Below are 15,280 nucleotides of genomic sequence, written 5' to 3'. Positions count from 1 at the left end.
AAGAAAAGTTTTAATGGGGTAGTAAGTAAATGAATGTAATTTTGAAATTGGTTTGTTACCAAAAAATGTCTTAATTGGAGTTCGAACCAATGGTAATGTAATAGTCCCAGATTGAAGACTTACGAAGTCATTGTTACTTGAAAATAAAGAACTTTAAATGAAATATTGGTTCTATCAAAGTTTCAAACCCTAATTTGACATTATTTAAAGAGTTCACATCATGTGTGCAGTTTAAAAATTGTTAAGATTACATGGTAAACTACCTTAACCAAAAATTTAAACCTGATACACTTGATTATTTATCCATTTTCAATTAACTAGGGTATCTTGGTCAAAACCCTTATTTGGCATATATGTCATACAGTTCACATCAGTATAAACATGTGTACTAAGTTTTAAGTTGATGTTTGGAAAATTGGAAGAAATCATTATCGACTATTCCTAAAATCCAGTCGCTTCATTCCAGAATTTTAAGAGGATCCTTATTTGATATTTTTTCTGTTTGAAAAATGTAGACTTCAAACTTAAAACTGTGAACACGATTTGATTAAAATAGATATTTCTTTTGCCATCCGATTTTCAAGTTCATAAATCTTTAGAGACACATGTCTCTGGGTACCTGTAGACTGAATTGCCTTCCCTCTTTATTAAAAAAAACCTCATCATAGATTCCAGGATTGAAATTTTGTACGCCATTCGCTCTTTTCGTCTACAAAAAAACTCAACAGTGACGCTCGAACCAAAAAAAGTATTAAAAACGCCAAATAAAGTCAAAGTTGAAGACCCAAAATTCCTAAAAGTTTGCTAAAAACAGCTAAGATAATCTATTCCTGGTGTAGAAAATCCTTAGTATTTCGAAAATTAAACAGTTAATATATAATTATGACCATATTAATGATAATTCATGTCAACACAGAAGTGCAAACTACTGGGCTGGTGGTACCATCGGGGAGAAAACTCCACCAGCAGTGGCATCAACCCAGTGGTTGTGCAAAAAACTCATCATAGATTCCAGGCTTGAAATTTTGTACGCCAGACCCACGTTTCGTCTTATAAAAGACTCATCGGTGACGCTCGAATCAAAAAAGTTAAAAATGCCAAATAAAGTATAACGTTGAAGAGCATTGAGGACCCAAAATTCATAAAAGTTTTGCCAAATACAGATAAGATAATCCTTGGTATTCTTTAAAGTTTCTCTTAAACTCAATTGTCGTATTCACAAGGATCTGCCATGATATGAATTGTAAATCGGCAATAGTTCTCACCATCCCGTAGAAAAAACACATATTTCTGAATTTCTAGAATTTGGAACTGCTGCAACACCCTTGTGATTGTAATAACAGAATTAATGGTATTGGAATTCAATCAAGTCACTCCTGCAGCCCGGTAAATGTGATGCAAATTTTCAACTCTGCTCCTTCGACGAAGACTCAGCCATGTTCATAATATTCACTGTGTTTCAATAAATGACGACCATTTATACAGAGGCCTTTTCTATAAGTTATAAGTCAACTATGTACGGTCTACACTGAAACTACTGATTACTGACAAACATCCTGGTTAAAAACGTAAATTATTACCTTCTTGTGAAAAATTTGCTTAATAAGTCCGGAAAAACTTATTCAAACATTTCCATAATAGCGTGTGCACAACTTCAGTATATATGCAATCATTTTGTGAAGTTTTGAAGATCTGTATTGAAAGTTGTATTGAGAAGTTGATAACACAAAATTGTTACCGTCTTTTGTAGAATTTGATGAAAAATGACAGTTCCCAAGATGCAATGTATTAGTTTGTCTTCGACCTTGTAAGTTTGAATACCCCTTTTGTGTCTTCCGTCTCTCTTTCAGAAAAATATGGGGAATATCCTCAACCAACTCCATAATGGTAGGTGCACAACTTTTAAACTCGTCCATTTAATGATCAATGGTAAGCTCTTTTTCGTGATTTAGTTTACTGCGTACTTTATGAAATAGGTCAATTATAATTGGTCTATAAAATCATTGTAAAGTTTGTATGTACATCTTTTGAAGTCAATTTTACCTTGACCTACTTAAATTGTTCATTCGCTATTTTTTGTGAATGGGTCAGTGTCTGAGAAAAATCAACTGTCCTTGGTCAAATGCATCAATTTAATGTTTATTTGTCCATCTGACAAGGTTCACTTGGTCTTTGTCTCATTTTCATGGCTCATTAACGCTTAGTTTTTCAAATAAGGTCAATTACTCAAGTGCTCTAAGTAATAGGTTAATAAGACTTGGTTTATTGTATTATGAATCATGGAATGGACAACATCTATATTTCATAAAAAGCATGTTTAAATCTTATTAAATTAAACGAAAAAGCAATTTTAGCAAACGCTAGCCAACGACAATCACTTGACTTTAGACTTAGGGCTTGGGACACTTGCAACACAGAAATATCCAATTCAAGAAAATGACGTTTTTCTGGTGGTTCATATTATACTTATATAATCTCAGCATAGGTTTCCTATGGTAAATTTATGTAGTGTGACAAGGATTTGTATAGCTAATCCTTGGTGTGCTCAGAGAATTCTTGAGTATTCAAGCAAAAATATCACTAACGCTAATAATTTTTTTTATTACATGGAATCTAGACGGATCTTTATTATTTTGTCATAAACTGTAACTATTAATACTAAAGGAACAAGTCTGCTATTAAAGGGGTGAAATTGATGCCCATGGGAATACTTACAACCTACCTACAAACCTAATTGCAAAAATATACTTAGTTTTGGATTTTCAAATATTTTTTAAAGCATTGTCGATGCTGTGATCCAGACAATTTGAACAAAATTAAAAAAAAAAGATATATACTACAATAAAAGAACATATTACGGACAACTGAACAAAATAAAAAAAAAACAAAAAAGATATATGCTACAATAAAAGGAAAACATTACGAACAAAAAATCAAACTTAAAAATGAAATTATCCGGCAGATAAATAAAATAAATTCAGTAAAGAAGGTGTCATTATCACCACTGTCAAATTGTTTGGATTTTGTAGGCTTAGCCTTTTATAAAAAAAATGAAAACAACACGTTATACATTTCATGCGTCCTTAATAAATGAGAAGGTAAATATCACTGACAGATTCATTATATCTACAATTGAAGTAATGCTGGTCAATTAGGCTATAAATACCTCGAGTGCTATAGACATATCTTATCGACTTTGTGTGCCATTGCAGTCTAAATCTTCCACGGCGTAATAATAATCTCAAAGAGTACAAAATATTATACTTAAAATAAAGAATGTCAAAATATATTTATCGCAAATTTAATTTCTTGTTTTGCATCTTTTTTTTTATAAAGATTTTTCAATTTAATGAATTTGACCAGAATGGCAAGGAAAAACTTCAAAGTGTAGTCAATTTTTTTATATAGAAGTTTGACTTAATAATTTCCAAAAAGAGGCATTGAAAATGCACTTTTTCAACAACAAAAATATATTAACTAATTATTATTTAAATCAGTGCTCATTCTTCATTAAAAAATGCATTTCCTGTATTCAAAGATACATGTACCAATACCGTTTACTGTTAAATAGCAATATAATGGGAATAAACAAATAAATTTCACTGCATAAAATGCTTAGGTCATGCAATTTTGTTTACAGTTTCAAGCAAATTACTGACAATTGTAACTTAAGTTAACCGAAATTATTGACTAATAGCAGATGATTGTGACACTGATTTTACAAGTTAAATTTGATTTTGATTTTTTTGGTGTTTTAACGCCACTTTTAAGCACCGCTTTTGGGCTATTTCGTGGCGGCTACAAGTTAAATAGAATTTGCTTGCATTTTTTATACATATAAATGACCACAAGGGTAAGGTTTCATTGAATCATAAGATCAAGATATTAAAAACAAAATTGCCACTTGCTCTTTTGGAGTAACGGTGTGTCCCAAATTAAAAGAAATGTCTGTAATCAATTTTCACATTGATTTTATATATCCTGCTATTAAAATTTTTGCTTTTAAATTTTTTTTTTGACAAATGGAAGTTTCTATCATTTAAAAAAAGAATAAAATACCCTAATAAGATACAACGATATCTTATAATTGTGGCAATCTATCATTCATGCAATTACGTTGTACACAAAAAAGTATATACTATGAAACCTTGTGAAGAGAGATTAAGGCAACTTGATGATGATTTTTTCCACTTTCTTAAAGATCCATTTCATCATGAATTGAATATTAACCGTGATAATGTCTTAAGGGAATGTGCCACCTATATCTATATCCTGATAAAGCTTTTAGTTTTCATTTGAAATAAATACAAAGACAAAAACAAAATCTACAATCTTTGATCTATTTGTATTTGCTTTTTAATCCGCTGTACTGATATGAGCACATGTATCTATATTTTTCGAATTTATTATAGCTTAAGTGTTACTGTGAAATTGAAAACGTTTTTAAAACATGTAAAGCTCCAACTGCAATTAAATCAAATATATAGATATAAGAAGATGTGGTATGAGTGCCAATGAGACAACTCTCCATCCAAGTCAAAATTTATAAAAGTAAACCATCATAGGTCACAGTACGGTCTTCAACACGGAGCCTTGGCTCACACCGAACAGTAAGCTATAAAGGGCCCCCAAAATTACTAGTGTGAAACCATTCAAACGGGAAAACCAACGGTCTAATCTATATAAAAAACGAGAAACGAGAAACACTTATGAACCACATCAACAAACGACAACTTCTGAACATCAGATTCCTGACTTAGGACAGGTGCAAACAAATGCAACGGGTTTAAACGTTTTAATGGTACCAAACCTTCACCCTTTTTCTGAAACAATAGTGTAACATCACAACATAGAAAGACACACTATAAAATATCAACATATGCCTATTTTTGTCAATTTATTTTGTCATCTTAAGATGTAAAGAAGTACTTACACCAGCAGCTACCATCTTTTCATTCTGAAGTCAAGGGCCTTTTAAAGTCGCATATTTTGTTATGTGTGATTGACTTATAAACCGCTATTTTTTCCCCATTTCTTGTTTGCTGCATTCATAAACTCTGTCTAAATATTTAGTTAATGAACTCCGTTTTACAAACACCTGTGATACAAGTAGTCAGCCAAAATAAACTATCAATAATAGACCATTAAAAGATTACTTGAGTTGTAAATATGTGCTAAATTGGATAGTTTATGAAAAGGTATATAATATATAGCTTTTCATAGACTAACCTTTACGTAAATCATGACAGTTGTCAATAATACTGGTATTGTATTAGTACTCTTACTTGCCTTAGGAAAGAATTGGAATAATAGCATTTGAATAAAGTGAATGAAGCTACTTTGATACCCATACACATCTTGTACCAAATTTTATTCAAGTACTTACGCACATATAATATACGAAAAAAATACGTTTTTTCTTAATTTTTATCAACTGCTTAAATTTGATATATTATAGATTTGACAAAGGAACTATATATACAAGTGTATATCTAAAATTTAGTAGCTGTTGGCCTATCTTTTCTTAAGTTAAGGACAAATAACATGTCAAAAGTTGGAAGCGGATGATTAAAATGGTGCATAAACTTTCTGCAAGTCATAATACACGTCATCATATGAATTCAACTCAGAATTTGGCACCATCTTAAAATCAGGAGTGATCACATAGATCCAGCATAACTGGACCAAAACCAATAATATTCTTTTTTGGGCTCTCAAGCTAATTACAGGAAGGAAGACTGTCCTTTGATATAGACCATATAGTCTATCTAAAATATGTAAGCAATAGCTTTACACAGAAACAAATATTAAAATAATTGTTTGATATGGCTCTGCTTTATATTTAAAATATTTTCCTACCAGATACCTAATCTATTTATCGTTACAAATAGGGAAGATTGCAGCTCACTGTTAATGTTAGCAAATGGTCGTAATAAAATGGCTCTTGTTTTTTTGCCTACTTCAGATATAAAGTCACGCAAAAAACGTACTAATGTGACCCAAACAGGAAGCATATTTTTCATTAAAAAAATCATAGAAGAGATACACCTCTGGGGCCAACTTTTCTCAGCTGTCATTCGCTAAATTACTCTTATTACATTTAATTGAGATGGTTAGAAAATCTCTGAAAAATATGGTGTACTGTATTCATCGATTAATCACACTGGAAAGGCCTTCCTTTGTAGGCATCTTCTGTAAAGAATATTACTATACAAGCTTTTATTCTAACTTCTTTATACATTTTGTACTTGAAAGTTAAGAGGTGACAAATATAAAAAAAAATTTAAAAAAATGCAGGTTCCCCAATGAACATTTGTTTACATGGATCTGGTAACCTTTTCTGCATCATCCGCTTTTCGAGGGAGGTTTTGATAATCCTATTTACCATACTCTATACAAGTTTCAACATTGAAGGACACTTAGTATCATAGAAGTGTGCTCTAACACAACACTGAACTTATATAATTTTATCGTGAAATATGTCAGAGTGACCTTTATTTGCTGGTAGGCTATAAAGCTTCTTTGTATCCCCACACAAAGTTACATAATTGGTCAGTTATAAAATACTTTTATTCTAACTTCTTTATACATTTTGTACTTGAAAGTTAAGAGGTGACAAATATAAAAAAAAAATAAAAAAAAAAATGCAGGTTCCCCAATGAACATTTGTTTACATGGATCTGGTAACCTTTTCTGCATCATCCGCTTTTCGAGGGAGGTTTTGATAATCCTATTTACCATACTCTATACCAAGTTTCAACATTGCAGGACACTTAGTATCATAGAAGTGTGCTCTAACACAACACTGAACTTATATAATTTTATCGTGAAATATGTCAGAGTGACCTTTATTTGCTGGTAGGCTGTAAGGCTTCTTTGTATCCCCACACAAAGTTACATAATTGGTCAGTTTGTATCTGTGAACTGGACGCCTTTTAACCTAATAGTCAATGTAGCGTAAATTGTAAGTCAGTCATCATTTTTAGCGAGATGCATCCTTAATCAAATGATAAAATGGCATGTCACTTGATAATTTGATAAAGGAATTAAACACTTGATACCGAATTCTGAGTAAGATCATTTAAGTGATAAGCTGTTGAAATAACCAAATTGTGAGGCAGGAATGCAAAACATTTGTAAGGCTTTTTATGACGAAGAAAATTGTGTGATTTTTATCTTTTTATTACCACAGGTATTTTTTTATAAATACTGAATATTTTTTGTGATTGATTTTTAACTTAAACACTATAAGGAGAGATAACTCAGATAATTTAATTTTATAAAGGAAGATATTTTTTTTTTGTAATATGGCAAGAAAATTCGTGCTGTGGACCCATTATTACTTGGAAATTTTTGAAAAGCATCTTGTTAGAGCTATCTTTTTATAACTGATTTTAAAATTCTGTCAAACAGATTTCTTTTTATCACATTAAATGCATCCTCTTTGTGTAATCTTTACAAATGTGTCACAAGAAGCTATGTGGCCTTTAATTTAATTATATTTTGGAACATAGTACAATGTAAACGTTTTGGCAAAATATAAAAAAAAATGATCATAACACCTTCAAGACAATAGATCTTTAAGGTCAAACAAGGTGATTATAATTGATCTATTGATCTTTTATAATGCCTATCCGCTAGACTATCTATTTTTTTTCTTCAAATCTTGTTTTACGTATTCGTTTTTATTCTGTAGTTAGTCACCACTTCGGTGTTAACATGTATATCAATTATATGGTCATTTTTATATTTTATTAATTTACTGTTTGCAAAAATATGAATTATTCTGAATACTAAATATTTTCTTATCCCAGTCAGATAACCTAGCCGTATTTGGCACAACTTTTTGGAATTTTGGGTCATCAATGCTCTTCATCTTTAGGCCTTGCACCTTTGATAACTATTAGCTTGTCGTAATGTTCTATTGTATTGTTTATTTGTGTGTTTCTCTGTCCTGTATGTTCTTCCATTTATTTGTATTGTAGTCCTGTCATGTAATGTTGTCATTTTAGTGTTATATTTAACATTGTCATTAAAGCTGGATGTTTGGCTAGCCACAAAACCAGGTTCAACCCACCATTTTTTCTCAAAATGTCCTGTACCAAGTCAGGAAAATGACTATTGTTATCTTATAGTTTGTTTCTGTGTGTGTTGCATTTTAGTGTTTCTGTTGTGTCTTTGTTCTCCTCTTATATTTGATGGGTTTCCCTCAGTTTCAGTTTGTTACCCGGATTTGTTTTTTCTCAATCGATTGATGAATTTCGAACAGCGGTATACTACTGATACTACTGTTGCCTTTATTTATCTTTATCTCAATACACTTGCTTACACCACCAGCTACCATATTTACATTTGGGATTTTGTTTGAATGAAATATATACCACTAAATTCCCAAATCGTGTTTGTTTATAAACCCAAGCTTTGGTAAACAGCTATGATACTAATGAGTAAATTTGCATAATATAAAACTTAGTTGATCAACTCCTTTTTACAAACACATATGAAACAAGTAGCCATCAAAATAAACTATCAATAGACCAATTATTAGATTACTCGAGTTGCAAATAAGTGCTAAATTTGATAGTCAATGGAAAGGTATATACTATGTAAGTAGGAATTCGGGGCATAGGTCCTCGCTCTGGGCTCATTATATCTTTATGACGAACTAACGCTTATCCATTGTATCTCAAGAACTGACTTAATTGACGTTATTGCACGATTACATTAAAATTAAAGTTAAGAATAGTTGATATAACAAAAACCAACGTTCCTGATGTAAAACTTTCCCAAAATTCCCTTTGAATTGAATAGATTTTTTTCACTGAAACTATAGAATATCTCTATATACAGGTTAACAATTCTTTAATGTAAACTTTAACGGTTTAAATAATTTCTAAGATATAATGGCATTTTTGAAAATGATTATTTTCAAGTAATGTCTTACTTGACAAAAAAAAACTGGTATTTCCCTTGAAAGAAAATCCATTCTACTTTCGTTTCTAAATTTATGTAAGTCGCAACTACTTGTTAAAGGTAAGATATATGTGTAATTAAATTTTGTAAGGATGTATCCTTAATTATTGACACAAATCTAGCAAGCATTTAAAAGAAAAAGAAATAGAAAATTACTGCTGCCTTTAAGATCTGTAAACGCTAACAAAACTGAAAGTAATTCTCTTTATTAGTTGTTTGTACCCTTACCATTGCTTAAAAATAAATGTTTTGTCGGAAGATACTTGAGTTTATCGAAGATGGAAAGATTAATGCAAAGTCAATATTACGTCGTCGTTAGCCTTCTTCCTTCCACTATGTAATGACCACCGTCAACACGTTGAAATTATTTCACTTGGCTTAACTGAACCGTATGTACAGTAAAATTTGAAAATTATTTATAAAAAAAAATAATACTTTAATATCTTTACTGAGTACATATTTTTACTTTTGTATTTTTTTTATATTAATATACGATTATTCAAGATTTTACTGACTATTTGTGTAAATTGGGACAGCTGTCGTGAACGATTCGACAAAGTCGCTCATCACAATGCTCAGTGAAAAGCTGTTCCAGGTTTTGATAGTACGAAGAAAACATTATTCTTGGCGTATTTGTCTTCAACAGGGTGGAATTTTGTATAGAGTGGTTGTATGTTTCGTTACTGTTTGAGTGATAGGATTTGTTTGTCTGTTTTTATGATATAGCGATCAGTTGATATGAGATCTTATAGAACATAAAAATGCGGGCATCTGTTCTTCTGTCTGCTATGTCTCTATTTTAGACTCTACAATGATGTCGCTAACTCTTGAGATGTTTTTGTGAAGGTTAGTGACAAATCTAGCAGTTTTAAACATTTCATAGTTTATTTATATCCCGCATAAAAAAGGCTTAATTTTGAAAACTGCTACACCGATTTGTTAAGGCTTCAAGACAGGTTTATATTTGTCTGCTTTCACCTAAAAGATTTTACATCCATTTTTTTTTTGGTCTGTAACTTTAGATTCATCCGTTCATATTTCGAAAAGGTTGTGTGTGTCCTGAATTTTGATTATTTTATTTCCCATTTCACACATTTAGTTTAGTCTCTGCTTTTCTATTTCTTTTCTACTTTATATGAAGAAACAAGTTGTATGTTTTTAGATTAACGTTTTTGCATTCTCTACAATGCTTTTGCTGGATAAACAGGTTTGGTATTTCTTAGATGTAATGGAATAATTTTTTTTTGTCGAGCCTGTGACATTTATGTCGCAAAAGCGAGACATAGCGATCATAAATTCCGTCGTCGGCGTCGGCTGCGTCAACATTTAGGTTCAGTTTGTGGTCAAAGTTTTTAAGACACCAATAACTTTGTCAAACCTTCTGGAATTTTATGAAATTTGTACATAAGCTTGTTTATTACCAAAATAAAGTATCCGGAGCTAAATTTTGAAAACATTTATTTTCATTTTTTCAGTAATTTACTGATAAATGGACTTAGGTTTTTTACAGTTCACATTCAGGCTCAGTCTGAGGTTAAAGTTTTTCAGTCATCAACAACTTTGTCAAACCTTCATGGAATTTTATGAAATTTGGATAGAAGCTTTTTAATGACCAAAATACAGTATCGAGAGCATGAAACTTTTGAAAATGTTTATTTCTATTTTTCTGGATTTTACTGATGTATGGAATTTTACATTAAACAAGTAGATACAGACTTGGGTTAAAGTTTGTTACACATTAATTTAATACTTTGTCAAACCTTCATTCAATTTTATGAAACTTTTTTTATGATTAGGAGATAATGTCTGAAGCAAACTTTTGAAAAAAAAATACTTTTTTCATTTTCAGTACTTTTCTGATAGATGGACTTAGTTTTTTAAGGTTAACATTAACATGATAAATTTGTGAACCTTCATGAATTGTTATGAATCTTGGACAGACGCTAATCTTCAAGACCAAAAATAGCATCTAAAAAAAGTTTGATTATATTTTTAAATTCTGTAATTTACTCACTTTTTAGGTTAACTTTACACTTTTACATTCCCAGCAGCAATTACAGGCGAGACACCGGGTTCCGCGGAAACCTTGATGAATTTTATATGATAATAGTTGCTATGATGATTAAACAAATTCGCATATTACACGAAACAAGTTTTAGAGTAATTCCTCTCTCAACTCATTATCGGATTCGGTTATGGTAAAGAGAGGACAATGAACTCATAGGACGACATGCTTTAATATCTTTTAATATTAAGAATTTTGAAATTGATTTCTTCGATACGGTTGATTATTGTTGATTTATTGTGTGTATTTTGGTTTTTTTTTTGTCATCTATAATGATGCTGTTTTAGAATTAAGTGCAAATCCGGTACTAATTTTGATTGTACGATTTAAATATATGTGTTGTTAGTCCAAATTTGAGATAAAGGGGGAGGGGGGGGGGGGGGCTGATCTTAACAAAAAGTAACCACATATCCATTTGCCTTTTCTATAAATCGGAAACCTTATCTTATCTTTATGTTTTGTTTTTGATTTTTGTCATTTGGAAAATTTGTGTTTGATTACAGACATTTAATTGTTTACTTTATTTACAATTCAGGATGATTTAAAACTTGAAATTGTAGTGTTGCTGTCTAATTGACGTTTGCCCCACGTCTTTTTTTATTCATATCCATAATTCTAAAAAGCACTCACATTTGGAATAAATATTTCCCATAAAACAAACAAAATCAAAAGGATGACCACTTATAGAGGTATTCCCGTAACAGTGTGGACAACCTCAGTACTTTTGTTGTTAATAATACTGAATCATTTACCTTTAACTTGTTTGTCATCGGTTATTCATAAAAATGATTTTACGCTCACTCAGTCTGTCAGAGGCCCTCCAGTGGGGATTTAAATAAACACTTGTTACACATTTCGATACATAAAATGAAAATCTTTTCACAAAACTTTAAAGGAATTTGTTTGAAATATTCTTTATATCAGCACACACAACAGTTTCATTTTAGAGAATAATAAATGTTCAGAGCTCATATCATTAAATAATCGAAAAATACATTTACACATTTGGATTTTCATTGTAAAAACTTTAAGTCGATGGTGTTAATTCACAAAATATCTTTAGAGAAAAACTACTCCCACGTTGTGATCATTTAAGAGTAACCTACCTTTTATTCAATGCATAGAATTTGTTTGTGAAAAGAGTTCCGGACGATGAAAAAAGATCATAGATCATCGTTTGAATAATAATAATAATAATAATAATATAATAAATTCTTTATTTAAAGAAGGTAAACACAGTTAGTTACAATAAACTAATCTTCCCTGAGGCCCTCTGAGTCATTCAGTCATACAGAGAACTCATATGATTAGTTTGCCTTGGATATTCCAGTACTACACATCTCAATTGCCTCTATTTATGTAAATATATCTATATGTATATCTAATTAATTAAAACACTTTTCTGTTTGTATAATGCTTTTATGTAAAGGGGAAACTGTTACGGGTGTGTGTGATCCGTTTTGTCTCTTTGACCAAAGATAGTTAGTCATTAACTAAATTGAAGTTCTCGTCGATATTCTTGTATCTCACGAATTTGGGTCTTTAACTTACAAAACTTATTTTCTTGTAGCATATTTTATTGTTGAAGAAGAATGTTGCCCGTTTTATTTTATTTTTTTTTATTTTTTTTTGTCGTTTGTTTGTGTCTCATTGACGTACAACTGGATCCCCTTTTCTTCATACGAGATAACATCAATACCAATTCATGACACAAAATAACCTAAGAGTTAAACTAACAGCAGAAGAAAGAAAAGGAAAAGTGCTTTCATGGTTGTGCTCAATCTCGGAGTCACAATGTGGTCTTTGAAGAAAATATTGTAAATAAAAAAAAAAAAAAAAAATAATAATAATAATAATAATAATTTTTTAATGTTTATATTGGAAAAAGTAACGTTGTGTAAATTATAACAATTATTTCAATTTTGATCCATATTATGCTGTTGCTTTTTTCCGCTAGAGCAAATTTTGACCACATTTTGAAAATTAATCTCCTGCATGATACATATATTATATCTTAAAAAGGACGAAGTTGATATATAAACTGCCGTAAATTATTGTGTGTGTGTAAGTTGATTTACATTCAAAGTTGGGGACGAAACAAATACGACACTAGGATTAAAAAAGTATTGTTCATGTATTGTATGAGAAAAAAAAACCAATCCCTCCTCACAAAAAAACAACACACACACACACACACTCAGAAAAGGAAGAATAGTCGATGCATAATCATTCTGCTACCAAGGGTTTTTCACAAGTATAGTAGTGTAACGAAATGTGGGTCCCCTGAAATGGAACTTGTTTCCCCTAAAATTGTGTGATGACGTTGTTTAAATCTTACCGATAATTGACTTTTCTTATAATATATTTCTTTTATAACTATGTTTAAACATTGATAACTCTAAAACTTTTTATCATTCTTGCCTATGTTTTTACATAGGAACACCTGTGCATTGTGTACTTAAAATGACGTACAATGACGTCATTACCTATTTTGGTAATCACCAGTTCCGGTTTTGGTAATTTAGGTATTTTCCGAAATGGTAAATGGTAAACCAAATCGGTAAATTGGTTTACCTAAGTATAAATACAGCGGAACATTCACTAAGTCTTCAGCTCATATTTTACCCTGGGCAAGTAACTTTCGCTAATTCCAAGCGTTATAATAAAATTAAGTACCAGTTACCAGACCAAGTCGGTAGAACCAGTTACCAAGCAGACGACAGATAACCATGTCTGAGGAGAATAGGTCCGTACATATTTTGGTTTGTTAATTCCTTTACGAGTTACACACGGAAATAACTTATTAAGTTAAACTTTATCTTTTGACATTGAATTTGATTTACCATTTGCCGATTACCCAACTATAATAGTAAACTTTCTGGGTATATTTTTCCGCTATCCATTTTCTTTATTTCACGATAGAAGGTTAATAATATATTTATCTATAAGATTATGATATAGTTAAGTTATTTAATATTTATCTGTATTGTTGATAATTAATGCATCTTAAAGTTAATATAAGTTGATTTTTATTTAACGAGTCTGTTATTCCTACAAACACAAATACGGAGAGTTACATACAAAACACACAAACGCTTCCACAGGCCAAAAACATATTTCCAGATACACCCCTTTTTTTATCCAAGTCTTCACCTTACCAGAGTAACCAACCTAACCAGGGTGTGGAAAGAAACCAGAGTACCACGAAACCAGGGTACCACGCTACCAAAGAAGGGTCTCCCGTCATAACTTTTATTTCATATATATAATTATGCATTCTTACAAGAACATTCTTATAGCAACACACTAAGGGATAAACATTAATAGTTTAACACTAAGGCCCGACCGCTCGGTTTTCGTTACAGTGGTGGCAGCGGTGGGATGTACCTACATTTCAAGTTATATTCTTTAAATAAGTGTAATTATATTCAAGATAAGGAATAAATAAATATAAATAAAATGGATAGCGCGGAAAATAAATTTGAAACACCTAGGTTAACTGCCCAGGGTAGACCAGTGCTCCCCCGATCTCGGTCCTGTGAAATTTTCCATGATCTGACGCCGACCGGAGAGATAGGCATAAGAGTGAACCAAGATCAATGGCCCTCACAAGAGAATACGAATAGATACGAAAAGGATGGTATACATCATGCTGACAATAGGCCATTGTCAGGGGATCTATCACCATCAAGGAAAGTGGCCATTGACCAAGCGAAAAACCCGGAAGTTTCAAATAGGGCAACGGTTGTGCATTTGGAAAAAAATGCAGCGCGTACGGTCAAACAGAATTTTGGTGAAGAGTCAAGGACTCTTTTGGACCATGCTGCCAGAGGGTCTAGGTATGGGTTTTGGAGTCAGAAAGCAGGGGGTACTGCTGAGGGAGACTCCGGGAATACAAGACGAGTCATGACGTCTTGTGAATCCGATGCCCGACGGGGTAGATGGGATTCGGGAGATTTACCTAGGACTTTGGACCGGGGCGTACCCCATAATCAGGGGGCAACGTACCAAGCATTACCTTTGACGTCCCGCGGACGATTCAGAGTTGGGGTTAACGGGACCGACCATGAACACCGTACTGATGAAATGACCAGCAATATAAATTATGCTGGCATTAGCAATGAACCAAATTTTGAGCATTATTATGATATAAACTTACAAAATACAAAACATTCCAAAAAGAAACCAGCACTTTATGATGGGGAGGGTAATTGGGAAGACTATTTAGTTCAGTTTGAATTA

The sequence above is a fragment of the Mytilus californianus genome, unplaced genomic scaffold (assembly GCF_021869535.1).
Source record: "Mytilus californianus isolate M0D057914Y unplaced genomic scaffold, xbMytCali1.0.p SCAF_1, whole genome shotgun sequence".
NCBI classification, from domain to species: domain Eukaryota; kingdom Metazoa; phylum Mollusca; class Bivalvia; order Mytilida; family Mytilidae; genus Mytilus; species Mytilus californianus.
Note: the sequence above shows the minus strand (reverse complement) of the source record.